This window comes from Rhipicephalus microplus, chromosome 8 (assembly GCF_043290135.1).
Source record: "Rhipicephalus microplus isolate Deutch F79 chromosome 8, USDA_Rmic, whole genome shotgun sequence".
Lineage (NCBI taxonomy): Eukaryota > Metazoa > Arthropoda > Arachnida > Ixodida > Ixodidae > Rhipicephalus > Rhipicephalus microplus.
This window is the reverse complement of record NC_134707.1, coordinates 78,655,807-78,683,261: the sequence shown is the minus strand read 5'-3', so window position 1 is coordinate 78,683,261 and position 27,455 is coordinate 78,655,807. Positions and strand designations below refer to the sequence as shown.

General features: G+C 46.2%; 1 protein-coding gene across 2 annotated transcripts in view; it reads left to right on the top strand.

Moving 5' to 3' along the window:
* The window catches only part of LOC119185496 (uncharacterized), a 92,887-nt gene that overhangs the window by 27,863 nt on the left and 37,569 nt on the right, over positions 1-27,455 (top strand). The window lies entirely within an intron of this gene.

Below are 27,455 nucleotides of genomic sequence, written 5' to 3'. Positions count from 1 at the left end.
AATGGTGCAGTGCGACGACCGCAAAATTGAAAACAACGTGGGTTGCCAGCGATATGGCAGAAACGCAGCTCGACAAAAAATGCATTATATCACACGTCTCACACAAATTAATTACTACGCGTTTGGCGTCCCTCTAGTTTCACTTATGCCGCGGGCGTTCGCATTTTCGTATAAAACAGTGCTCTGCGGGGCGGGAGCCCGCAAATTTGAAGTTTATTATTTCTTTTGTTATACAGAAACAGGAGCAATAGTTAAAGGCTATGTAGCCTGACAGAGGCTCCTAGTCCTATGAGCATTCGGAATGCATACATAGGGTTTTGAATGCATGTATAACAATAAAGCGTCAGCGTGTACAAAACTTTAAATTGACCCATCCACGGTCGCACGCTTCGAAATATTTGCTGCTGAAGTTTTGGTATTTTTGTCCTATGTATATATAAATACATAGACATGTAAGGCACGTGACGGTTATGATAAAAATCTGCTGAGAGTATACATAAAATTGATATAACAATGAAGAAATCATGTTTGCACTACCCCTGTAAAGCTTCAGAAACACTGAAGTTATTTTTACTCCTTGGCACTAAAGTAGTCGAGCTGAACCGCAGCCTGTAACAGATCATGCAAGAATTTCCAAACTGCAGTGCCTAATCCACATGTTTAGCTGGGTGTTGCTCTCGTGCCAGGTAACACGGCTTTTCGCCACTCGTAATTGGGTGGCCACATCAGGAAATTCAGTACGGTGCATGCTGTGTAAACAAATCGTATACACTAAATCTCGTGCAGACTGTCTCCGCTGGTGGGCTTGCCTATAAGCAACGTCACAGTGGGTTTCTTTTGCAAGCCCGACGTCTTACATAGAGATTTAGGAGCTTCGCTCGTTAAAAGCTGACCGGGAATCTCGGTACGGGAGCTGGGCTGACTGCCTTCGCCGGCGGGCGTGGTTGATGAGCGATGGCGCAGCGATTTCCTTGTGAACCCAGGAGGTATTACGTCTTTGAAAGGCTGTTCCAAGCCTATCATAAAGCGAATAATTGACAGTCTGCGCTCGAGGAGGTGGTTGCCTGTGTTTTCCCGCTTGTATACTCGTCTTTTCGCACAGTTTAAAAAAACAATGTCCAAGATACTACCTCACCACGAAAGTTAGGTTTCACATGGCTTATATGGCAATTAATGTAAATTACATGCTATATAGTTTCGCCCAGCCAGCACTTCTCATAACACACGAAGTAGTAAAGTATCTACAAATTATAAAACAAATGCATGTTCATTACTCCAACAAATGTCAGATGTTATTTCGATAGCCATTATATGGACAGCCCCGGCTAGTTTTTGCCGTCACCGCTACCGCCGCACTCATGCACCGCATATTTATACGTATCTATATATATTGCCGCCAGCACGTAGTGGGTTGGCAGCAAGAGCGGCTCTAAATCTGGAGGAAAGAAGAAGATCGCGTTCTTCTCTGCTCGAGAGCCAGCCCCGACTGACGCATCGTCCTAGAGCTAGCCACCCGGTTGTTCAATAAATCCCCCCAGTACTTGTGACTCATCGTGACAAACTGGTGGAAGGTGCGGGGTAGCCTCACGGATGCTGCAGACCCCCCCCAGGAAGCCGTAATACGAGTCCAGTGCCAGTCAACACTCCCGTGCATCGGACCAGCCGCCGAATCAGGGGATTGCCTCCGGAAGTCAACGATACTGCTCCCACCACGTCAACAAACATGACCAGCACTTCGGTACAAACCTTGGCAACCGGCACGGGAAGCACGTCGCCGAACCGCTATACGTTGGAAAGCCCACGGGCACCGCCGACGTTCCATGGTACGGAGCGCGAAGACGTTGAGGACTGGTTGGCGGACTTCGAGCGCGTAGCCAACTTGAATCAGTGGGACGACGCGGCGAAACTGGGTCGTGTCTACTTCTATCTCGAAGACGGGGCTCGCACGTGGTATCAAAATCGGGAGGAGCAGCTGACGACGTGGCCCGAATTCTCTCGTAGACTTCTGCAGACATATGCCAGCACTGACCGCCAAGAAAGAGCTTCTTGCCCGCGTCCAGTCGCCAAACGAAACTGTGACTGCGTACGTCGAAGACATGACGCGCCTCTTCCGACGGGCCGATTCGAGAATGACTGAGGACAAGAAGTTGCGTCACTTGATGCGCGGTGTCAAGGACCAGCTTTTTGCCGGCCTCGTGCGAAGTCCTCCGAAGACGGTCGCGGAGTTCTTGTCCGAGGCCGTGACAATGGAAAAAATGCTGCAGCAGCGATCCAACCAATACGACAGGAGAGTCAGTGGCATGTCTACTGCCGACATTTTCACCGCCACTAGAACCAACAACGACTGTCTACGTGAACTCATCCGTGATGTAGTACGTGAAGAGTTACAAAAGGCTGGTGTAACACCTCATCCTACAGTCAACTCTATTGCGACTGTGATCAAGGATGAGCTGCACCAGGCCCTCCGGGACACCTTGCCTCGTGATACAGCTGTGCCAGCTCCTGCTGAATACCGCCGTGAGACAACCTACGCGGAAGCCTTGAAACGCCCTGCTGCAACGCCGCCATTATTCGTCCATCCTGTTCCTGCTGTTTCACTGCAGTCAGCGCAGCACATACCGTACTACGAAGGCACGTACACGCCACCGCCCCTGCCCTTTGTCCCTGGTGCTTCTGTCGCCCATCGTTCAGTGCAACCAGTTCAGTACATCGACGATCGGCGCACGTCTCCTCGTAAGTCTGATGTTTGGCGCACACCTGATCGCCGGCCTCTGTGCTTTCACTGCGGAGAAGCTGATCACTTGTACCGCCAGTGCCCATATCGCCGTCTTGGGCTTCGCGGCTTCTCTGCGTACTCGCCGCCACCCCGTTACGGTCAGAGACCACGCGACATCCAAAACTACCTCTCCCAGCAGCATGCACCACCATCTGCCGGGCGCCAGTCGCGCTCGCCATCACCGAGGCAATTTTCATCAACGCCCCAGCGGTATTCTACCGCACGATCTCCCAGCCCCCGCCGGGAAAACTAGCCGAAGCGACCTCTGGGGGCGGGGTCGCGGAACGTCGAAGCGCTGAAGACCTCCTATTGACGCAGAACAATACAGAAACTGGTCCGACATCACCTGCTGCTGCAAAGGATATCCGGCTTTCACTCGACATAGCAGTAACAATTGATGGTTGTGTAGTTAATGCGTTAGTGGACACAGGCGCAGACTATTCCATACTGAGCGGGAAACTGACAACGCAGCTGAAGAAAGTAATCACACCATGGCATAACTCGCAGATTCGGACAGCTGGTGGCCATGTCGTTACTCCACTGGGTGCCTGCACAACTAGAGTACAGATTCAAGGGTACACATTCGTAGCAAGCTGCCTTGTTCTACGTGAATGCTCCCGTGACGTCATTCTGGGAGTTGATTTTCTACAGGAAAATGGAGCTATCATTGATCTGCAAGAGCGCCGCGTCACGTTCTCAGCCCAGCGAGCAATCAACGTGCAGGATGACGGAATGCGTGTCGACGTACTCCGTATTTCTGAACAGAGCGTGACGCTTCCTCCCCGAGCCAGTGTTCTAGTCGACGTAACATGCTGTGGTTTGAGCGTTGGCGATGTGGTGGCCGAGACAAATTTAGAACACCTCCTGCAGCAAGGCATATGTGTAGCGAGAAGTGTCATACACGTTCGCGACGGCCGATCTGAATTGCTCGTTACCAACTTTAGCAATGAGCATCGACACCTTTTCCGTGGCACTTCGATAGCGTTTGCCCACGAAGTAGCAAACGTAACCAACTGTCTCACGTCAGAAGTAGTGGATAACGCAGACACATCAATGAGCAACATTGACATCAATCCTGATCTGTCCACCGATAACCAGACTGCGCTGCGAGCGCTCTTGTTCGAGTACAGGTCTTGCTTCGCAAGTTGCTCGAAGATCCGCCAGACGTCCATCACTCAACACAGGATCATCACGTACGAGGACGCACGCCCAATACACCAGCACCCCTACCGCGTGTCGGCTAAAGAACGTGAAGCGATACGTACGCAAGTTCGCGAGATGCTTGACGATGGCGTTATCGAACCATCCAACAGCCCGTGGTCATCTCCAGTCGTGCTTGTCAAAAAGAAGGACGGGTCGCTACGCTTCTGCGTCGATTACCGAAAGCTTAACAACGTGACCAAAAAGGATGTGTACCCGCTACCGCGTATCGACGATTCGCTAGATAGACTTCGTCATGCCCATTATTTCGCTTCTCTCGATCTCAAAAGCGGGTACTGGCAAATCGAGGTAGATCAGCGAGACCGCGAAAAGACAGCCTTCGTGACTCCAGACGGCCTATACCAATTTCGAGTACTCCCTTTCGGCTTGTGTTCAGCGCCGGCGACTTTCCAGCGAATGATTGACACTGTCCTCACAGGGCTGAAGTGGCAGACTTGTCTTGTCTACCTTGACGATGTGGTGGTCTTCTCTGCCACGTTCGAGCAGCACCTTCAGCGCCTGCGCAGCGTGCTGGAGGCTATCCGATCAGCGGACCTCACACTAAAGCCACAGAAGTGCCACTTCGGCTATAAAGAACTAAAGTTTCTTGGACATGTAGTTAGCGCCGAAGGAATCCGTCCCGATCCGGACAAGCTTGCCGCTGTTGCCGAATTACCAGCTCCTGTCGATAAGAAAGCCGTCCGGCGCTTCCTTGGTTTGTGCGCCTACTATCGCCGATTCATTCATGGCTTTTCACAGATAGCAGAACCTCTGACTCGTCTCACAAGAGACGACGCGCCGTTTGTCTGGGAAAACGAGCAACAAGCAGCTTTTGATGAGCTTCGACAGCGCATGCAATCAGCGCCCGTTCTCGCTCATTTCGACGATGATGCTGACACGGAGGTCCATACCGACGCTAGTAACATTGGGCTCGGTGCAGTGCTCGTTCAGCGTCAAATCGCGTGCTGAGGCGAATTATTCCACTACGGAGAAAGAGTGCCTCGCAGTCGTGTGGGCAATCACCAAGTTCCGCCCGTACCTTTATGGTCGTCCCTTCAAGATAGTGACGGACCACCACGCCCTCTGCTGGTTGGCAAGCCTGCGCGACCCTTCAGGACGGCTAGCACGGTGGAGCTTGCGGCTGCAGGAATTTGACGTCACCATCGTCCATAAGTCCGGCCGTAAGCATGAAGACGCTGACACACTGTCACGCGCGCCCCTTCATGTCGGCAGTCAGGAAGCAGAGGAAGACGAAGGCTTCCTGGGCGCCATTAGCTCATCAGACTTGAGTAAACGGCAGCGGGATGACGCAGAGATTCGTCCGATCATCGATCATTTAGAGGGCCAGGACACAGTCATACCACGTCATTTATTCCGCTCGTTGCCGTCGTTCTGCCTTCGAGATGGTGTGCTGTACAAGAAGAACGCTCGTTCGAACAACCGTGCCTACCTCCTGGTGGTTCCTCGAGACATGCGAGACGACGTCCTCTTCGCTTGCCATGACGAACCCACATCCGGTCATCTGGGCTACTCACGAACACTTGCCAGAGTGAGTGAGAGGTACTATTGGCCAGGACTTTCGGCAAGCGTCAAGAAGTACGTCAAGAGCTGTCGGGAATGTCAGCGCCGAAAGCAACCATCTGTTAAGCCAGCTGGTTTGCTTCAGCCCATTGAAGCACCCTGCACGCCGTTCGACCAAGTCGGCATGGACATTCTCGGGCCTTTTCCTATGTCTGAGGACAGCAACAAATGGGTGATCGTCGCGACCGACTATTTGACACGCTACGCTGAAACCCAGGCGATCCCACGAGCCACGGCTTCTGAGGTAGCACAATTTTTCATGCGCCACATCGTGTTACGACACGGTGCTCCTTCCAGTGTAATAACGGACAGAGGGACGGCATTCACGGCGCAGCTTACGGACGAAGTTTTCAAACTGAGCAACACCAGACACCGAAGGACAACTGCGTACCACCCGCAAACCAACGGACTTACTGAACGACTGAATAAGACCCTCGCAGACATGATCTCAATGTACATCGACGTACAGCCCAAAACATGGGACCGGATCTTGCCTTACGTGACCTTCGCGTATAATACCGCCGTGCAAGAGACCACGCGATTCACGCCATTTCGACTTCTCTACGGCCGCGAAGTGCAGACCATGCTAGACTCAATGCTACCGTGTCAGGACGAAGACGAGTTGGCAACAGACGCCGAAGAATTCGCAGAGCGTGCCGAGGAAGCCCGGCAGCTCGCGCGACTGCACATCGGCCAGCAACAGCAGGCAGACGCACGACGCTATAATACCCGCCACAGAGAAGTGTTTTACAGCCCCGGAGATTAAGTTTGGGTGTGGACGCCCGTCCGCCGCCGTGGCCTTAGTGAAAAGTTGCTGAGCCGGTACTTTGGCCCATATAAAGTCTTACGCCGCGTCAGTGACGTGAACTACGAAGTGGTTGCGGACTCAACACCCCATGCACGGAGCAGGACACGGCTGATGCCGGACGTCGTTCATGTGTTGCGCATGAAGCCATTTATTGCGCGTTGTTCGTAACTTTTCCTTTACCGTACAGCGTTCTTTGTGTTTTTTGTTTATTTTGTGAACTTACTTTCTCGTTCATTGACGTTTCCTATGTAGGCACGCTCTTCAATTTTTACTTTCACTTCATCCGAATTTCCATTTTTTTTTCACGTGCCTATGTAGTAGCATCGCGGTGCTGCTATGTACTTTCCTTTCCTCTTTTTGGTACTTGTTGTTTTTTTTCTTTTCGGAAGGGGGGATAATGCCGCCAGCACGTAGTGGGTTGGCAGCAAGAGCGGCTCTAAATCTGGAGGAAAGAAGAAGATCGCGTTCTTCTCTGCTCGAGAGCCAGCCCCGACTGACGCATCGTCCTAGAGCTAGCCACCCGGTTGTTCAATAAATCCCCCCAGTACTTGTGACTCATCGTGACAATATATATGAAAATTTGAGAAAGAAAAGAAAAAACCGGGTAGATCCCAAGTACAGTGGGAATCATCATACCAGTCATATACCAGTCATATAGCATACATTACTCATATATTTTTATCATTATTCACTTAACGTCGACCCTTTTCCCCACCCCCGTACAGGGTAGCAAACCACTTCGCCTAGGCTAACCTCCCTGTCTCTTCCTTTTAATTATTTCTCTCTCTCTCTCACTTAACGCAATACCAAATTTAATGTATGTGAAGCTTGCGAAATGACCACGAGTGCATCATGAGCGTGCCATGTAGTCATGTTCTTACATGACATGCATTATAAAATGGCATCATCGAACGCCAGAAGAAGAAGAAAGAAGACTGCTGCCTGGAGCGAGAACGTGCTACTTCACTTCTTCTAATAAACCGTATTTGTTCGAAGCAGTCCCTCGTCTCGATCGTCTTAATAATAGTGCCGTGAACCAGGATACTACCTACTCGCCATCAAGAAAGGTAAACCTGCCTCAGAGCAGCAGAGAAGAATATGACGGAGGAGCAGAGGATCGACCTGGATCGAGCGACGAGACCACGGTGGACAGTACGAGCATCAGAACGAATGAATGACAAGTAAGGAATTATTGTTAACCGCCTAAATATGAGCAAGGAAGTGATAATGAAGAAAAGGAAAGCGCTTCGCTCCCAGGTCACGCGACTGATCAAGGCAGCCGAGCAGCAAATTAATGATGGAGCTGACCAGCAGCAGCTGCTTACGATGCAGGCACAGATTAAAGGAATAAGTGACAGTCTGAAGAGCTCGAACGAGCGAACGGAAAAGTTTCTGACAGAAGACAATGCCGAAAGTGAATTCGAAAGGGTCATAGAGTATGACATGAAAATAACGACAACCTTGTCTGCGATACAATTCCGACTTCGACAGCCTGCACAATTGGATTCAAACGATAGGACAAGGCAGGTGATGCCATCAAGTGCAGGAAAACAAGCAAAGGAACTAGTCAAGCTACCAAGGTTTGCAAAGGTAAAGTTCGGGGGAAAAGCTTTGGAGTGGAAACAATTATGGGCTCAGTACGAGTCGGCAGTTCACCTGAGACCGCACATGAGCAAGGGACAGAAGTTCAATTACTTGTTAGCATCGCTAAGCGGAAAAGAGGCGGCTGCTATTGAAGGACTTCAATACTCGGCAAAAGAAAATCATGACGGCACAATAAAATACTGCAAAAAGCGTTCGGCAATCGCGAACATTCAATTGAGATGCACATGAATGAGCTTTTGAGTTTGGAGAAAGTGAGGTTCACTCAAGATGCCGACGAATTAAATAGGCTAGTACAGAGAGTGCAAGTTAATATATTGGAAATCAAGTCCCTAACAGTGTAAACCGAGAGCTATGTGCCGATGTTGTTACCAGTATTAAAATGAGCGATTCCACCAGAAATATTAGTGCTGTTAAAGTCAAAAGAAGCTATACGAAACAGCTCAGCTTCAGAAAATGGCGAGCAAAGCAACCCAACAGGAAAATCGTGCGAGGAAAAGTTGGACAGGCTTATATTATTCTTAAGAGAGGAAGCAGCTTTTCGTGAAGACACACAACGTGAACAAGAGAGGATAACTGCAAAATCAAAAAAGAAGAGCCGACAAATACGCAAAACATCAAGCTTCTATAGCTCAACGGGTAGAATATGCTTACTCTGCAAGCAGAAAACCCACGCAGCCGAAAACAGTCGTCGAAGCATTGCAACGGATGAAAATAAAGCTATGCTTACCAAAAATAGAGCATGCTTCAGATGCACGCGACCAAGCCACACTGCACGCATTTGCAAGGCACAAGTAAAATGCAAGCAATGCAAGGGATGTCATGCCAAGTCAATGTGTAGAACGGTGATGCAGAAAACAAGGGCAGAGCTGGTGTCAACAGCGCAAGTCGAAGCGACGACGTCTACGCTACATGCAACCGAAAATATCAACCATAAGTTTGTGCTTTTGGAGACGGCTGTAGCATGCGTAGAAGGAGAAACATGTGGCCGACATTGCCGTTTGTTATTAGACAGCGAAAGTCAACGTTCATTTATTGAAGCGGGATTAGCGAAAGAAATCGGTGCGAAGGTGTTGCGACAGAAAAAGCTGACGATTGGTTCATTTGGAGGAGACGAAAAGGTAAAGCTAATAAACGTGGGGCAAGTGACTATAGGATCATGAAAACCAACAACAAGAACAATGATTGAAGCGCTACAAGTCGACGTTATCTGGCACAGTTGTATACCCACTACAGCTCAAAAGCTCAAAACCTCGGCGAGCAAATGAAACAGCTAAAGATGCAAGTGGCGGATCACAGGACTGAAACGACTGCAACAGATCCTGTAGGACTACTGATCGGCTCAGACTATTATTCAGAATTCTTTACTGGTAGAACTCGAAGAACCGAGGACAGACTGATGGCTGTAGAAACTATACTGGGATGGGTACTGCAAGGGCCATCAGAGCAAAGCAAGACAAAACTAACACATAATCAAGCAGTCAAGGTTCTGAAGGTTGAAGCTGCGGAGACAGAACTCCAGCAAGAGCTACAGAAGTTTTGGAGCCTGGAGTCAATGGGGATCACAAGAAATAGTTTGGATAACACAGGAAATGAAGCGGTCAAAGAATTCCAGCGCAAGATTGTACAACAAAACGGTAGCCATGAAGTCATATTGCCATGAAAACAGGACGCAAACTTGGAAAGCAACAAGAAAAATGCAATAAAAAGACTACAGCAACTGACTAAAAGGGGTCAGAAAAATGAACACGTGCTGCATCGCTATGACAAAGCTATATTAGAGTATTTGGCATTAAGAGTCGCAGAGGAGGTCCAAGAGCCATCATAACAGCCAAATATTCTTTGCTAATACATGCCACATCATGCGATCATTCGAGAGGACGGAGCCCCAACAAAAGTTTGAGTAGTGTTAGACGCCTCATCACATTCTCGAAAAGGCATGTCTTTAAATGATAACCTAGAGGCAGGACCCAATTTTAATGAGGACAAGCTATCACTGCTCATTAATTTTCAAAAAGAAAAGGTGGCATTAATAGAAGATGTGGAAAAGGCATTTCTACAAATCTCTATACACGAAGAGGATAGAGATGCAATGAGATTTCTGTGGCGGAAGCATGACGCTGAGGGAAGGTTAATGAATGAAGTGCAAACATGGCGCATGACAAAAGTGACGTTCGGAACAACAACAAGCACGTTTATTCTGGCAGCTACAATTAAACACCATTTGAAACAAGTGGAGAACTGGTTTTTTGATACGACAACAAAACTGCAGAAAGCGATCTACGAGGATGATGCCATTCTGGGAGCAACAACGCTTGATGAAGCAATGAAGTTGTACAAAGAGGCAAAGAAGTGTTCAGAGAGGCAGCGATGAATTTTTGAAAATGGACATTCAATGAAGAGTGATTAAACTAGACAATAAATCAAACAGAAAGCGACGATTCACGCATCGTGATTCGATCTAGTGGATTTACAATGCTTCTGGGTTTGATATGGAAACACTCAAAGGACATGATTTCCTTCCCTGTTGAAAAATGGGAATCATTACCAATACAACGTACTTAACAAAAAGAGCCGTATTACAAGCCACAGCGAAGATATTTGACCCGCTCGGTTTGTTGTCGCCATTCACAGTACGCGGAAAAATGGGACTGCAGAGACTGTGGAAAACGAACGTCACGTTGGACGACCAGCTCCCTAAAGAAGAATGCGACAAATGGAAGAGCCTCATGTCTGAAGCGGAAGATTTTCGAGTTCTAGAAATTATCTGATGCTACGCAAGCAAGAATCAACCAGTACAAGCTTACAAGCTGCATGTATTTGCGGACGCGAGCCCATCAGCATACGAAATGGCAGCATAATTATTAGCAGTATACCATGATGGAAGCAAATAATCAAGGCTGGTAACAGCAAAAAGCCGCGTTGCTCCAATTAGAGAGCTGACATTGGCGTGACTCGAACCGATGGCAGCGGTGGTAGCATCAAGATTATGCGACTGCATCAAAGGTTACTTCAACGAAAGATTTCAGGAAATACACTGATGGATGGACTCGATAATTGTGCTTCATTGGATCAAGGAAACAAGCAAAAGGGATTCGTTTGTTGCCTACTGAATCGCAGAAATCAGAGAAAAACACTTCAAAAAAGCTGCTCATTCGTTCAAAGTAACGACAACCCCGCTGATCTACTTACACGATGAATAAGCGCAAAGGCATTGATAACGTCAAAGTTATGGTGGAACAGTCACGAATGGATAACATCACTGGAAAAGAACTCCGCAAGCATAATTGGTACGAATACAGACGTGAAAAAGTAGCATAAAACGCAATGTTATCAATGCACGGGAAGATCCGAAATTGAACAAACCTTAGAAATTGAAAGGTATTCATCATACGGATGGCTTATAAGAGTGACAGCATGGGTGTTCAGATTCATAGACAACACAACAAGCGAAAATAACTAAGGGCCGTTGACACGAAAAGAGGTAACGAATGCAGAGAAATATTGCATAGGACAGACCTGAATATCACTGAGACAAACAAAGGGTGAGGCTTATTCAAACACTCAATCATTTGAAATTAATGAACACGAAGTCTACCTTCATGACGATGGAATCATCAAACAGAAGGAACGAATGCAGTGCAGCGAATAATTCAACAAGCACGTTATAGTAATTCCAAAAGACGAGCATTTAACGGAACTGCTAATACGTCACGTGCATAAAATGATATTACACGGGCATTTCACGAAACTGCTAATACGTCACGTGCATAAAATGATACTACAAGGAGCAGTTAAAGTGCCGCTAGCGCAACTTCGAACTAAGTTATCGATATTGCAGGGTAGACAAGCATTAAAAAGAGTTGGTAACAGATGCGTCGTCGGCAAGAGGCATAACTCCACACCGGCGACTCAAAACCTACCTCCAATCCCAGCAGACCGAGTCGCCGAAGCAGAGCCATTTAATGTTACGGAAGTTGACTTGACAGGGCCTCTTTACGCAACGGACAAGTACTAGATTGTGAAGCAATATGTACTGATATCCACCTGAGCGGTAACATGAGGAGTACACTTGGAGGCTACCAACAATTTGTCATCGACAAGTTTTCTACAAGCATTTTGACGATTTACAGCTCGACAAAATGCCATCGGTAATCCACTCGGACAACGCCAAAACATTTATAAAAGCTGAAAAAAAATCAACAGAATGCTCGAAATCATTAAATGCGAGGCCTTACAGGGTTACTGCTGTGGCCAACAAATTCAGCGGAAAGCAATAGCCGAGGGCGCACCATGGTAGAGAGGATTTTACGAGCGCCTCATAAGAAGCCTGAAGACGTCGATGCGAAAGATAATATCGAAAAGTACAGCTTCGGTAGAGGAGCTACGCACTATATTCGCAGAGGTTGAAGGAGCACTCAACAACCGAACGTTGAATTGCGTGTATGGAGAACCTAACGAGCCAATGCCACTAATGCCGGCAGTCATTATAGGCGGACGGCGACAGCTTGAAGATGGACAAAAAAGACTGTACAACGGTGACATTGAAGACGCAAGACGAAGCAGATGCAAACTCGTGCGAGCTTGGTGGAAAAGATGGCATCGAGAATACATCAAGGAAATAGGAGCTACAGTCAAAGCCAAGACGCGGCAAGCAAAACCATTCTCAAAGGGTGACATGGTGTTGGTTGAGAACAAGGCTCCAAGAACATTTTGGAAAATGTGCCGGATTGAATAACTCTACCTTGGGATAGACGGAATAACAAGAGCTTGTTTCCTTTGAGCAGGCAAAAAAGAACTTTTTAGCTAAGAATATCTGTGAACCACATATACCCTATGAATAGTTTTCAAATATCCCGCAAGAGCTTATCCTATTTCAACTTGGGCGGGCGGGAGCCTATAAAATATGATCATCGAACGCCAGAAGAAGAAGAAAGAAGATTGCTGCCTGGAGCGAGCGAGTGCTACTTCACTTCTTCTAATAAACCGTATTCGTTTGAAAACGGGGCCTCAATCAGTGGCAGGAATTGGCTACGTGGCTCAACGTCGAGCGGCAGGATCTTTTTAGCTAAGGTTTGCTTTGCTTTTCATTCCTCGTATTTCTTGTTAGTTTCTCTCAACTGAAACGTTGTTGCAGCCCTTTGGAGGTCAGGCAAGTCAGAATATTCTGATGTCTTTCTCATCACCCGGCCAAGGGCACTCCCCTAATTGGCTGGCCTCACTACCGGTCAAGGATTGGCCGCTCGATACCTTGCTACGCAGTGGAGATAGCTACGTCCCTGTGGCTCTGGTTCCTACAAATGGGGGTTTCATTACAATGAAGAATCCGAAGGTGATACAAGTGGAGCTTCAGAAAGCCTCGTTGCTTTTCCAGAAGATTACTGAGGCCCGCCAGTTCGGCCGAGGGGGTATCCTGTGTTGCTCAGCAGACCAGGATTGCGTCCGAGAGCTTCTGAATTGCTCTGAATTTGCTGCACAGCCGGTGAGCCAGTTTATTCCAGCTCATCTTGCATGTACGAAGGGCATAGTCCGTGGGGTGGATACGAATCTGACACCTCAAGTAATTCTTGACCTATTTGCTGTAGCTGGGGCAGTTTCAGTCTATCGATGCACCCGAACGACTGATAAAACAAAATCGCCTACTGAGTCAGTTATAGTAACTTTTGCAGGAAGAGTTAGGCCAACAGAAATTAAGGCATGGCCACTAATCTACAAAGTAGAACCACTTTCCCCGAAGCCTTTGCAGTGCTCAAAATGTTGGCGATTCAGCCACAGCATGAAAGGATGCAGATCACAGGCTAGATGTCGTCTGTGCGGATAGAGTCATGACAGCTGCGATTGCTGATCTGATGACCAGAAGTGCTGCTTGTGTAATGGAGCGCACCCTGCAGACTTTGCTGAATGTGGCGCAAAAGAAAGAGAAATGGATGTTCTAGAAATCATAGAACGCAGGCGTTGCTCTAGAAGGGAGGCGGTAGCAGAAATGCATGAAAGATCGAAAGGTTACGTAGGCATAACATTCCGGCACACAGCGGCAATGGATGCATCGCTCGCAAAGTCGATAACTGAGGCTATTGAAAAGTCAACTGAAAAGGCAATGCAGCGGCTGGCAGCTACTCTTTTTGAAGCCTTGGCTGATATGTTAACACAACAGCTGACACAAATCATTGGTTCAGTTTCTGTGCAAAATTGGGATTCACACGCTCTGTTGATTTCAAAGGGTACAGAGGAGGAAAATCAGACAGTCAGTCATAGACCTATCTCTCCGAAAGCAGGACCTTCAAAAAATAGAGTTCAGGCTGAGTCAGAACCTGTGACAGATGATTCAGGAGACTTTACAGATATGGACAGAGAATCTCTAAGAACTTTGAAACGTAACAGATCTCCCCATTCTAAAACGTCTTCTCAGAACCCAAAATCCAAGAAATACTTGTCAAAGAAAGACTTCTTTGAGAACCTTTCAAAAAATGATTTCTTGAAAAGAGATATTCTGGATCAGGCAGTTTCTTCTGCCGATATAGCATCGAAATAGGTTCCATAAAAATTCTGCAGTATAACTGCCGGTCTATTTGGTCGTCAACTACAGATTTACAATATATTTCTTCGCAAATTTCTCCCGACCTAATTGCCATTCAGGAAACCTGGCTTGCTAACGGTAAAATATTTTACATGAAAAACTATCGATTAATTCAGCTGGATCGGCTCAGTAGAGGTGGCGGCCTGGCTTTCTTAATATCAACTAAATTTAGTCACAGAGCCAAGATATTGTATCAGTGTATGGATACGAATTACTAAATTCTGGTGTTAGACATAACACTACCAGACTGCTCGCCTTTCTCTTTTGCAAACGTATACTTTCCTGCAGGAGTTCCAGACACGAGATGCCTCGATGTTATGGTAACTTCATGCAGAAAAGAAATAGTACTGTGTGGTGATTTCAATTCACACCATGTGTCTTGGGGCTTCAAATCTGATGTATGCGGAAGACGTTTGTGGGAATGGACGCTTGATAATAACTTTTCCTGCTTGAACTCACACGTTGCTACATTTGTAAGAGGCAACTCTAAATCGACTATTGATTTAACATTTTCCAGCTCCACTTCAAGCATATCCTCGTGGAATAGATTAGATTGTGCTACAAACAGCGACCACCTTCCCATTACGTTTGAAATTAAGTTCCCGAGGTTAAGTTTGGCAGGGAAAGTTGGCTCATTTGTAAATTATGCTAAATTACAAAAAGACTTAAAATCTACGTTAACCTTTCGTGAGGAAATGCAGGAAGACCTTAGGGCTATGAGTATATGTGTGGTGTTGAAACGATAATTAAAAAATTCAACGTTTACTGTAAACTCCAACACAGCGGGATCTTTTAGCCCGTGGTGGAATCTAGAATGTGTCAGGGGGTATAGAAAGCGAAAAGCAGCTTGAAAAAGCTGTTAATTAACCAATGCCCCAAAAATTGGAGTGATTATAAATTCATGGCCGCCGATTTTAAGCGTCTAGTGCGCAAAGCAAAGGAAGACTATGATATGAATAAATTTAATTATCTGTCGAAGTCTAAAAATAAGAAAATGCTTTTCATGTTTTTACGTGCGATAAAAATGATTTCACAGACAGAAAGCAGTTATTCCAACATTATGTCTTCTCGCGAACTCTCTGATTTCTTGGAAAATATTTCTAAAGGCATGCAAACAAGGTTTACGACAATTATGCCAAAGTCCATGGTGAAATTAAGGGTGGATTGTGATTTCCGGGAGGTATCTTTAGCTGATCTGGCGGATGTGATGAAGAGCTTACCGCCCGCTGATCCCGGACCTGGTTTGGTGACCTCTACAATGATTAAAGTGCAATACGAAATATCCCCACATGAAATCCGTAATATTGAAACGAACAAATACAGTGCCGGAAGCTAAAACAGCTATTTATTAATGGCGAACTTGTGCCCGTCAACTAAATACACAAAGGTTGTGAGCTCACTGGTCAAAACCTCGTCAACTTCTCCTGCGTCTCGCCTCGAGCTGCTCCTCGAAAAACCCCCAGCGTTCCTTGTCCAGCGCGTGATGTGGAGACACCTGCAGCCAGCGTTGCATGGCGCGTTGGCGCGTTTAGCTTGGCGCGTTTGGCTTGTCAGTTGGTGTGGCAGCTCCTCGAAAAACCACCAGCGTTCCTTGTCCAGCGCGTGATGTGGAGACACCTGCAGCCAGCGTTGCATGGCGCGTTGGCGCGTTTAGCTTGGCGCGTTTGGCTTGTCAGTTGGTGTGGCAGAATTCATAAGAGCAGGAAGCGGGGCAAGACTTCGGTAGGTGCCTAACAACATGCGGCATTAGTCCCCCTCCCGAAACGCATCGTCCCGATGCGTACGCTGACGTCGAACAGTTTTGTAAAGGAGTATTTATCTGATGTTTGAGCACATATATCAGTTGTCTCGTTCAGTGCCTTTCGTAGTACGGTTTCATTCGTACTACATGTACGACTTCTGGGCGATTCCTGCGTCGGGTTGAGCACACTTGCTCTTCAGGAATTACTTCGTAGTTTAGCGTGCCTAACTGGCGAAGTACTTTGTAAGGGCCGAAATAGCGCCGCATCAGTTTTTCCGATAGGCCAGGTGCGCGTATAGGTGTCCACACCCACACTTTGTTTCCGGGGTTGTACTGTACGTCTTTCCGCTTCAGATTATAGCGACTTGCATCGGAGCCTTGTTGCAAAATGATACGATGTCTTGCCAATTGCCGTGCCTCTTCTGCCCTTTCTATGTAGTCACTGGTGTGTGGGTCACTCTCATTCGAATCGTTGATAGGTAACATCGCGTCTAAGGTCGTTGTGACCGTCCGACCATAAACAAGTTGAAATGGCGTGAAGTGTGTCGTTTCTTGTACTGCGGTATTATACGCAAATGTTGCATAAGGCAAAATACTGTCCCATGTCTGGTGCTCAACGTCCACATACATCGAGATCATGTCGGCGAGAGTTCTATTGAGCCTTTCGGTTAATCCGTTTGTTTGCGGATGGTATGCTGTAGTCCTTCTATGATCGGTGTGGGTGAGCTTCATAACAGACTGCATCAAACGGGCAGTAAATGCTGTTCCTTTGTCTGTAATGACAACCTGTGGTGCGCCATGTCGAAGTAATGATTCCAAGCCCATCTCAGCATAGGGAACATAGCCCAGAACCCCGAAGGTTGGAGCCAGCGCTGTTGACTCCCGTACACCAACGAACGAGTCGTCGCCTACGAGGTGAGCAGCCCGAGTTTGGTGCCCTCTTCGATTCTTCGAGACCAGTGGAGGACGTAAGTTCCGGAGCCCCTGCAATGGCCACCCAAGCGAGTTCATTTCCATCGCATATCATCATGGACCCACCCCACATACCAGAGGTATTTCATGGTGATATTTTCGAGGATTCCGAGGACTGGCTCGCCGGTTTCGAACGCGTTGCCAGACTGAACGGTTGGAACGAAGTTAGGAAACTTCGCTACGTCTACGTGGCACTGCAAGATTCTGCACGTACGTGGTTCGAAAATCACGAAGCGTCCTTATTATCGTGGGACGACTTTCGAAGAGAGTTTCTTGCTACGTACTCAAACACGGACCGCAAAGAAAAGGCAGAGGCCGCTCTTCAGACGCGAAACCAACGGAACAACGAGAGCGTCGCCATGTACATTGAAGACATTTCTCGACTGTTCCGCCGGGCCGACCCGAACATGGCTGAGGAGAAGAAGTTGCGGCACCTGATGCGTGGAGTGAAGGAGGAGCTTTTTGCAGGCCTGGTGCGTAATCCACCGCGCTCTCTTGCTGAGTTCAGATCAGAGGCAACCATGATAGAAAAGACCCTGCAGCAGCGCGCGCGCCAATACAACCGGGACGTAAGCGTCTCATCTGTTAGCGCGGCGTCGACAACCCTCACGAGTAACATTGATCTCTTGCGTGAAATGGTGAGGGCTGTCGTAAGGGAAGAACTCCAGAAAATACAAATGACTCAAGCTCATCCAGCGATGTCCTCACTTGCCGACGTTGTGCGCGAAGAAGTGCGGCAAGCGGTTCTACAACCACAACCTCAGGTTCTACAGCGCGCACAACCGGAGCCTCCGCCTCAGTTGTCGTACGCGCAAGCTGTACGACAGGACCTCGGACGCATTAATCGGACGGCTGCGACTGCTGTGATGCCTCCGACATTTTCTCCGAGTACGCCGCTACCAATGCCGGAAGCAAGACCACGTAAGAGCGATGTATGGCGCACTGTAGACCGGCGGCCCCTTTGCTACCACTGCGGAGAAGCAGGTCACCTTTACCGGGCGTGCCAGTATCGTCGAGCGGGACTGCGTGGTTTTCCCGTCAATGCACTATGCCCACGGAACGGTGAACGGCCCTACGAAATAGAAGAATACTTGTCTTCACGCTATTCCCCTCAAGACACGCAACAACGGGAGTCGCGTTCGACAGCACCGATGCGCTATCGGTCGCCGAGTCCTCGTCTGTCATCAAATCTCCGAAGATCACGTTCACCTAGCCCGCGGCGGAAAAACTAGAGCCAGCGACCTCTGGAGGTGAGGCCGCTGATATACTGACAACTGAAGACCCTCCATTGTTAGCCCGACAGGACGGTGGCAGTTACGCAACGACGGTCAAGTGCAGTAGTAGCGACGTTACCTCCGAGATATTAGTCACGATCGACGACGTCGAGGCCGTTGCGCTAATAGACACTGGTGCAGACTATTTCGTTGTCAGTAATGCTCTCGCAAAGAAGCTTAAGAAGGTGATGACTGAGTGGACCGGACCTCAGATACGTACCGCTGGAGGGCACTTAGTTAGCCCCGTGGGGTTATGCACCGCAAGGATAGGAATAAGAGGATTTGTGTATGTCGGCAGCTTTATTGTGCTTCCTGAGTGCTCCCGGGAACTGATTATAGGCATGGACTTTTTGCAAACAAACAGTGCATTCATTGACTTGCAAGAGTCCCAGGTTTCCTTTTCTACGGAGAATGCCATCGCCTTCTGTCATGCAGAGAAACCAATCGTTGTACCTCTCCGCATTGTGGACGAAGATGTAACCGTGCCGCCACGTTCCAGTGTGACCGTTCTTGTGAGGAGTGAAGTTCTTCGTGACTGTGACGGATTAGCTGACGGAAACATCGGACTGCTACTAGAAAAAGGACTATGCGTGGCAAGAGGCCTGGTGAGCCTTCGTGATGGATGTGCGTATGTCCTATTAACTAACTTTCGAAATGAGCTGCAGCATGTTGCGAAGGGAACATCCGTAGCATCGCTGCATGAGTACGTGCAAGTCTCAGATGTTTGCACTCTTGATAAAGCTTCAGAGACAGTAGATAACGTACTCCAGTCAGTAGACATTGACAGAGAGCTCTCGTCATCTCAGAAGCAACAGATTGCTGACCTCATCACAGAGTTCGCCGAGTGCTTCTCCACCTCGTCGAAAGTCGGACGTACTCCCGCCGCAAAGCACCGTATCGTGGTCGAAGAACACGTGAGACCTGTGCATCAGCGCCCATACCGAGTAGCGCCAAAAGAAAGGGAAGCCATCAAGAACCAAGTGCAGGAAATGCTCAACGATGATGTAATCCAGCCATCCAACAGTCCGTGGGCATCACCGGTAGTGCTAGTCAAAAAGAAGGACAACACTCTGCGGTTTTGTGCTGACTACAGAAAGCTGAACCAAGTCACAAAGCGCGATGTTTACCCCGCACCTCCACCAGTTTGTAACGAACAAATACGGTGCCGGAAGCTAAAACAGCTATTTATTAATAGCGAACTTGTGCCCGTCAACTAAATACACAAAGGTTGTGAGCTCACTGGTCAAAACCTCGTCAACTTCTCCTGCGTCTCGCCTCGAGCTGCTCCTCGAAAAACCCCCAGCGTTCCTTGTCCAGCGCGTGATGTGGAGACACCTGCAGCCAGCGTTGCATGGCGCGTTGGCGCGTTTAGCTTGGCGCGTTTGGCTTGTCAGTTGGTGTGGCAGCTCCTCGAAAAACCACCAGCGTTCCTTGTCCAGCGCGTGATGTGGAGACACCTGCAGCCAGCGTTGCATGGCGCGTTGGCGCGTTTAGCTTGGCGCGTTTGGCTTGTCAGTTGGTGTGGCAGAAGTCATAAGAGCAGGAAGCGGGGCAAGACTTCGGTAGGTGCCTAACAACATGCGGCAATATAGTCAATTATTCACTGAAAAATTCTTGGATTCCGGCAGATTGAAAGCTTTCCAAAATAATTCCGATACTTAAGAAACAGGGAATGGAGTTTACTCTGGATAACATAAGGCCTATTTCATTGACAACTAACCTGGTCAAACTCGTAGAGAGAGTCTTAAATGCCCGTATAATAAACTACATCAATGAACATACAATACTAAACCCCAGACAAATTGGCTTTAGATCGGGATACTCCATTTGGTGTGCACATGTGGATTTGGAAAGTCGCAAACAGCTGGCTCGGCATCGCCGCGAATACTGTGCACTAGTCACTCTAGACTTAGCTAAAGCGTACGACAAAGTGGAATATCCTATCCTAATCCAGCAGATGCAAGACTATCGCTTTCCAAAATATATAACAGCATGGATTACAGAGTTTGTGAAAGACAGAGAATTTTACTTCTTCTTGGATGGATGCTCTTCTAAAATATATAAGCAAACACGAGGTGTACCTCAGGTTATCTCCGGTGTTATTCAACGTATTACAAAGTTCCATTCCAACTCATCAGGATATCCAAATTTACGTATATGCAGATGATATTGCTTTCTTCGCAACAAACAGTGATCTGCACTCATTGTATCAGGCATTACAGAACTACATGAACATGCTAGAAGGATGACTTGACAATATCCATATGCCATTGAACGTCAAAAAAGTGCGCTTCAGCCATTCTCTTTTAAGGATCGTGTCAACATTTCCCTGATGTATCGTACCGCGCTCATTCCCCAGGTCGATTTCCTGAAATACCTAGGCATCGTATATAATAGGACGCTAAATTGGAAAAGCCATATAGAGGAGGTTGGCTGTAAAGCGTCACGTGCCTTGAGGTGGTTACGCAAATTGGGAAACAGAAAAATAGGATTGCGTAGGAGTACATTGATAATGATTTACAAGATGTATGTGTGGCCTATTATGGAATTCGGGTGTGTATTATTTTGAGTAAGTGCGGCTTACAAGATGAGACAATTAATATTATTAGAAAGAGAAGCTTTGCGCTTGTGTCTTGGACTCCCCAAATTTGTGGCAAATAATGTTTGTATGTGGAAGCGCGCCTTCCACCTTTGTTAAGTCGGTTTAGAATACTTACAATTCTAACTTTCTTAAAAAACGGCCCATTATAGCAAAATTATCTTCATTCAGGGACAAACAGAGCATCTTGTCTGCAGCTCGTAAGCTTAAGGGAACAACTTTTTCGATGGGGAAGACTTTGCGCCATCAACACGTGTGGCCAGAAGAAAGTTGGTCGCTTTTGCCAGATCATTCGACAAGCCGTACAAGTTGGTCCTTGACAAGCTTCACTTGGATAAGAAGATATATGTGTATGATGCCGTTAATGACACAGTTGCTCAATCTACCAGATAGCTAGATGTAAGCTTAAACTCGCACGCGCCGCATCTCGTGCCCCAAGCAGTCTTTCCACTCTCGGTCGCGTACACGAACATCCGAAGCTTATTACACAAACGTGACACCTTTTGTTCTTTTCTTGATGATAGCGATTCAGATATAGTAGTACTAACGGAGACATGGTTAGATCCAGATATAAGAGATAACGAAGTATTACCTCACAACGACCTTTACAAAATTTATAGGAACGACCGCGTAAATAGGCGCGGTGGCAGCGTACTCCTTGCTATTAAGAAAACGCTTCATTCGCATTGGATTGATTCGAAATCTTCCATCGAATTTGTATGGGAAGCTTTGTCTATGTCATCTAGTGTGGTATTAATTGGGGCTTGTTACCGTGCACCAGATTCTGATCATTCCTTTTTGGGGGACTTGCGTGATAGCATCTCTCATGCCATTCAGTCATGCCCATCTAACCATGTATATCTTCTTGGCGACATTAATTTTCCTCTTATCGACTGGGAACACATGTCATCCTCATGTCAAGCGTCTCTAGAACTAATAAATCTAACGTTGGATTTCAACCTTTTCCAAGTTGTCAAAGAACCCACCCGTGCTTCCAACATCCTGGACTTGGTATTCACCAACGCTCCTGACACAATACTTTCAACTTCAAATGTGAGCGGTTTTAGTGACCATAACGTCCTCCAACTTAATTTAAGCATCCCGAAGCCCATACCTGGCAAAACAACAAAACGAATTCGCGATTACAATAGAGGAAATTACGCTGCCATTAACACAGAACTAGAACAATTTTTTTAAACAGTTACTACCTACTTTCATTTGTCGATCCGTAAATGAAAACTGGGTACTCTACAGAGATAAATTAACAGCGCTAGTCGATCAGAATGTTTCCTTAGTGTCCATAACCAACGATAAATTAAGCCCCTGGTTCAGCAAGTCTCTTAGCAAACTGCGAAACAAGAAGAAACGGTTGTACAACAGGGCTAAACGCTTGCGCACTGATGGGGCATGGCAGGCATACAAACACTGTTTGAAAACCTACTGCTCAGCAATAACCTCAGCTAAAGATAAATATTACTCGCAAGACCTACCTTCCCTGCTTCAGTCTAACCCCAAAAAATTTTGGCAAACTATATCTCCGGTCAGAGATACTAACACTATTGCTTTACATGGAACTGACAAAATACCTTTTCCTATCGCCGATTGCCCCTCTGTTTTCAACAGGTTCTTCTCATCTGTTTTCACTCAGGAAGATTTTTTCAATGTGCCTACTTTTCCTGAACTTGACGCCGCCTATATGGAACCCATTACTGTCACTGTTGGAGGAATTGTATCACTCATTACCAACCTAAAATTATCCACATCAGCCGGTATTGACAACATCAATTCCAAGATACTAAAGAACACCCTCCCCATATCAAGCAAAATATTATGTCAAATTTTTGACCAATCTCTAACATCTGGCATGCTACCGGACGACTGGTTAATAGGAAAGATAAAACCAATTCACAAAACTGGAGATGTTCACTCGCCTGACAACTATCGACCCATATCTTTAACTTGCATATGCTGCAAAATGCTTGAGCACATAATCAGTTCACACGTGTACAATCACCTCGAGACGAACAATTTTTTTCCTAATCAGCATGGTTTTAGAAAGGGATTTTCGTGTGACACACAACTGTTTGAATTCACCACCGATTTACACTCAAACATGAACAGCAACCTTCAAACGGACTGTATCTTTCTTGACTTTTCTAAATCCTTTGATCGTGTGCGCCATTGCCGACTAATTTCTAAGCTATCTGCTCTACGACTTGATTCTTTAACATTAACCTGGATTCGAAACTTCATTTCTTTTCGACAGCAGTTCACTGTTGTTAACAATCTTGCGTCCCCTTTTTCTTCTGTTAGCTCGGGCGTACCGCAAGGCAGCGTCCTTGGGCCCTTACTATTTTTAATCTACATTAATGACTTACCCTCCGAGATTACTTCTTGCATGCGTCTATTTGCTGATGATTGTATAATATACCGTTCTATAAACTCCAGTAATAACCACTTAACCATTCAAGCAGATCCCAACCATATTTGTAACTGGTGCGACAAGTGGCTTATGAAACTGAACTTAACAAAATGCGAGGTAATGTCTTTCACCCGTAAACACGTAAACTTTGAATTCTTCTATTACTTGAACAATACCTTGCTTTCCCACACTTCTTCCAACAAATACCTAGGTGTTCTTCTCACAGAGAATCTTTCATGAGCCTCACATATCGAGTCTACCTGTGCCAAATCATCACGTTCACTGGGCTACCTACGCCGCAACTTGAGAAATTCCCCTACTAATATTCGGAAACTAGCCTTTCTTACCTTTATTCTGCCAATATTAGAATTCGCCTCAGCAATTTGGTCTCTTCATCAAAACTACTTGATTATTATGATAGAAAGGATTCAAAATAGAGGTGCCCGCTTCATATCACGGAACTACGACATCACGTCAAACATAACGCAAATTGAATCAGACCTTCAGCTGCCGTGATTAGATAGCCGTCGCAATATTGCTCTTCTCTGTCTGTTCCAGAAATATATTACCTCTAATAAACGAACGCGGCTTCAGCTTCAAACACCTCACTCTTTTTCACGCAGATTGCATAATCAGTTCAGCTTCATGCGCATATACGGGTCAACTAATGCATTCAATTCATCACCACTGCCTCGGGCCGTTCGTCTTTGGAATGACCTCCCTGATTGCATAACCTCCATATCTAATCCCGATACATTTCGCCATCGGCTACTCACTCTGTTCACCATGTGACCCTGTTTCTGTATTCTGAGTGCATTGCGTAACGGTGATTTATATTCCCCTTGTGTTTTATTTCTAAAATGTATCCCTCTGTCGCCATGTTCATATCAACAAGTGCTGTATTCCCTCAAATATACGTCGCCCTGTATAGCCTAAAATGTGATTTCATTTATATATATATATATATATATATATAGTTTTTCGTTGTTCTTGCACTGATCCTGCCTGTAAACAGTTCGTTACCTGTCTGTACCATTCCGATTCCTCCCCCCCTTACCCAATGCCCTGTTCTGGCGCCTGTAAGGTCTTTTTTGAATAAAGAATAAAGAAAAATATACATTTTGCCTCTGCGACAAGCTTCATACGTTTTTATTCAAGAACCAACCGCATTTTTTGGAACACAATGGTCTAAGCTACACTCCCCTCAGATTAGGTTCGTCCAAGCGTTGCTAGAGCCTCTCAATGTAAATATTAATCAGATTGGCATAACGAAGACGCCTAATTCAAAACTTGTAATTAAATATGATGATATTTTCCCTTCTAATGCGAAACAACTGCCCCTTCAATATTTAAATACTCGGTTAAAAGATTACTTGACTCATCTGTCCATAAACAACATTATTGCGACGGATGCATCCGTATAGAACGAAAAGGCTGCAATAGGCATCTTTTGTACTTCTCTCGACTAGTCTTTCTCAGTTTGATTACCAGAATACACGCCTATATTCATCGCTGAGTTATTTGCTATAAACCTAGCGCTTCGTAAACTTCCTGCAAGCGAATCAGAAGCGGTCATACTTTCCGATTCTCTCTCAGTATGCACTGCACTATCTACAGCAAAACATTGGACACTATTGAGTATGATTAGCAGTTTATTACCAGAAAACCCGAAAAAAATTCACTTGCTATGGATACCTGGCCACTGCGGAATTTATCCAAATGAAATGGCAGACTCGTTAGCCAAAGCATCTTTAAGTGGATCACTCTTACCTATTTTACCTGATTTCGCCTACGTAACAGCGCTCAGATACAGAAATTCTTGTTTGCACAAAGAAATAGAAAAACTATCATTGGATAAAGTCAGAGACTTCGTACATTTAAGATATTGCTGGAACAAACAGTGGTGTGTATCTCGGAAGTTAGAAATTACAATCACCAGATTACGATGCAGAATTCCGCATCTGAATTACTACCTACGTAAAGCTGGACTAACAGCATCTCCGTTGTGTTTCTTTTGCAAGGAATCGGAATAAATAGATCATTTCTTTTTATCCTGTCAACGCTATGCTTATCAAAGGAAAAGATACCTGGTCGAACCAATTAGGAAGCTAGGTTTAAAAATAAACGTGGAACTAATAAAAACGTGGAACTAAATAAACGTGGAAGGATTACATTAGGTTATAGCCGCAAGGAAGTTTTCTCTGCTGTGTGCGAGTACATAAGGGCAACAAAGAGATTAATTACCCTGTTAGCCTATTGTTATTATCTACGGCTACGAGACTACCTGAATGCCTCACTTAGCACACTTGATGATCCTGCCGCCCGGTTCTTGGCCGATCCCCCTTTGTGGGCGAGTGCCAGGTTCATCATCATCATCATCATCATCATCAGTCCCTGGTCTGGATGGTCTTAATATGCATGACATGATAATCATGTTTGCAGCAGTCGCATACCTTCATCATCCAACACCTCGCGTAACACTGAATTTTGTATATGTGAATCTAGCGAAACGACCGCGAGCGCATCATGAGTGTGGCATGTAGCCATGTTCTTCCATGACACGTATGTTATGTCATGTCATGCCAAACCAGTTTTGCGATATGTCATGTTAACAAAACCACTGCAAGAGCAGCAAGACCCGGACATCCAAATCATGACTTTCATGACATATATGTCATGATTTTCATGTTACAACTAGTAACTAAGCACATCATACATAGAAGTGTGGCAGCTTGGGCTAGTTGGTATGGCATGACGATAGTTATAGCGCGAGAACAAAACGACGACACAGAGTGTCGACACTTTCGTGTCCTTCTTGTCTCTGTGTCGTCGTTTTGTTCTCGTGCTATAACTATCCTCATCATACAGTCGTGTTATGCCACATAAATTTAGGTATACATCCCATTATCCAAACGGCCAGGAAGCTAAACGTCGTAGGCGGCTAGATAGATAGATAGATAGATAGATAGATAGATAGATAGATAGATAGATAGATAGATAGATAGATAGATAGATAGATAGATAGATAGATAGATAGATAGATAGATAGATAGATAGATAGATAGATAGATAGATGAATAGATAGATAGATATATAGATAGATAGATAGACAGACAGACAGACAGACAGACAGACAGACAGACAGACAGACAGACAGACAGACAAACAAACAGACAGACAGACAGACAGACAGACAGATAGATAGATAGATAGATAGATAGATAGATAGATAGATAGATAGATAGATAGATAGATAGATAGATAGATAGATAGATAGATAGATAGATAGATAGATAGATATGCCTGAACTCGCCGAAGTTCACTAAGAAATGCTTCGCATTTAAAAAAGCCGTCCTCGCTCGGCACCTAGCCAGCCGCAATGCGCCAACGCGCGCTTATCCTCCACGCATACTTTGCTCTTCGGAGGGGGGCAGGAGGGTTGGGTGCTTGGGCGCACACGCTTATTCTTCGGTGGGGAGAATCGTGTGCCTTGGCCTTTCACCAGAACGATTTTGTTAGTTTCTTGAGTCACGAAGGTCACTTCGCTACCTGAGCTGGCCCGGTTTGCGAAAAGAGCGCACTTTTTAAATACAGTGAAGGAACAACCGGGACACTCGCTAGGTTGCACTGATATCTGTACCTTTAATTACGTTTCGTCCATCATTTTTGTTTAAACAGCGCAATAATCGTCAATCTGTAAGCGCTGTTAGATAGCTCTTGTTTGGTGTGCGTTTTTTTTAGTTCGGCATTTGTGCGTGAGCAGCGCGCTGCACGTTTCGATCTGCTAGCCCTTCTCGGTGTAACATTTGAAGTTGTTGCTATCGCATTCATTACTTCACGTTTGCGGCGAAACAGAATTTTTTCGACGTATTAAAAAAGCAGGAATGACGGGTGTGTACCAGT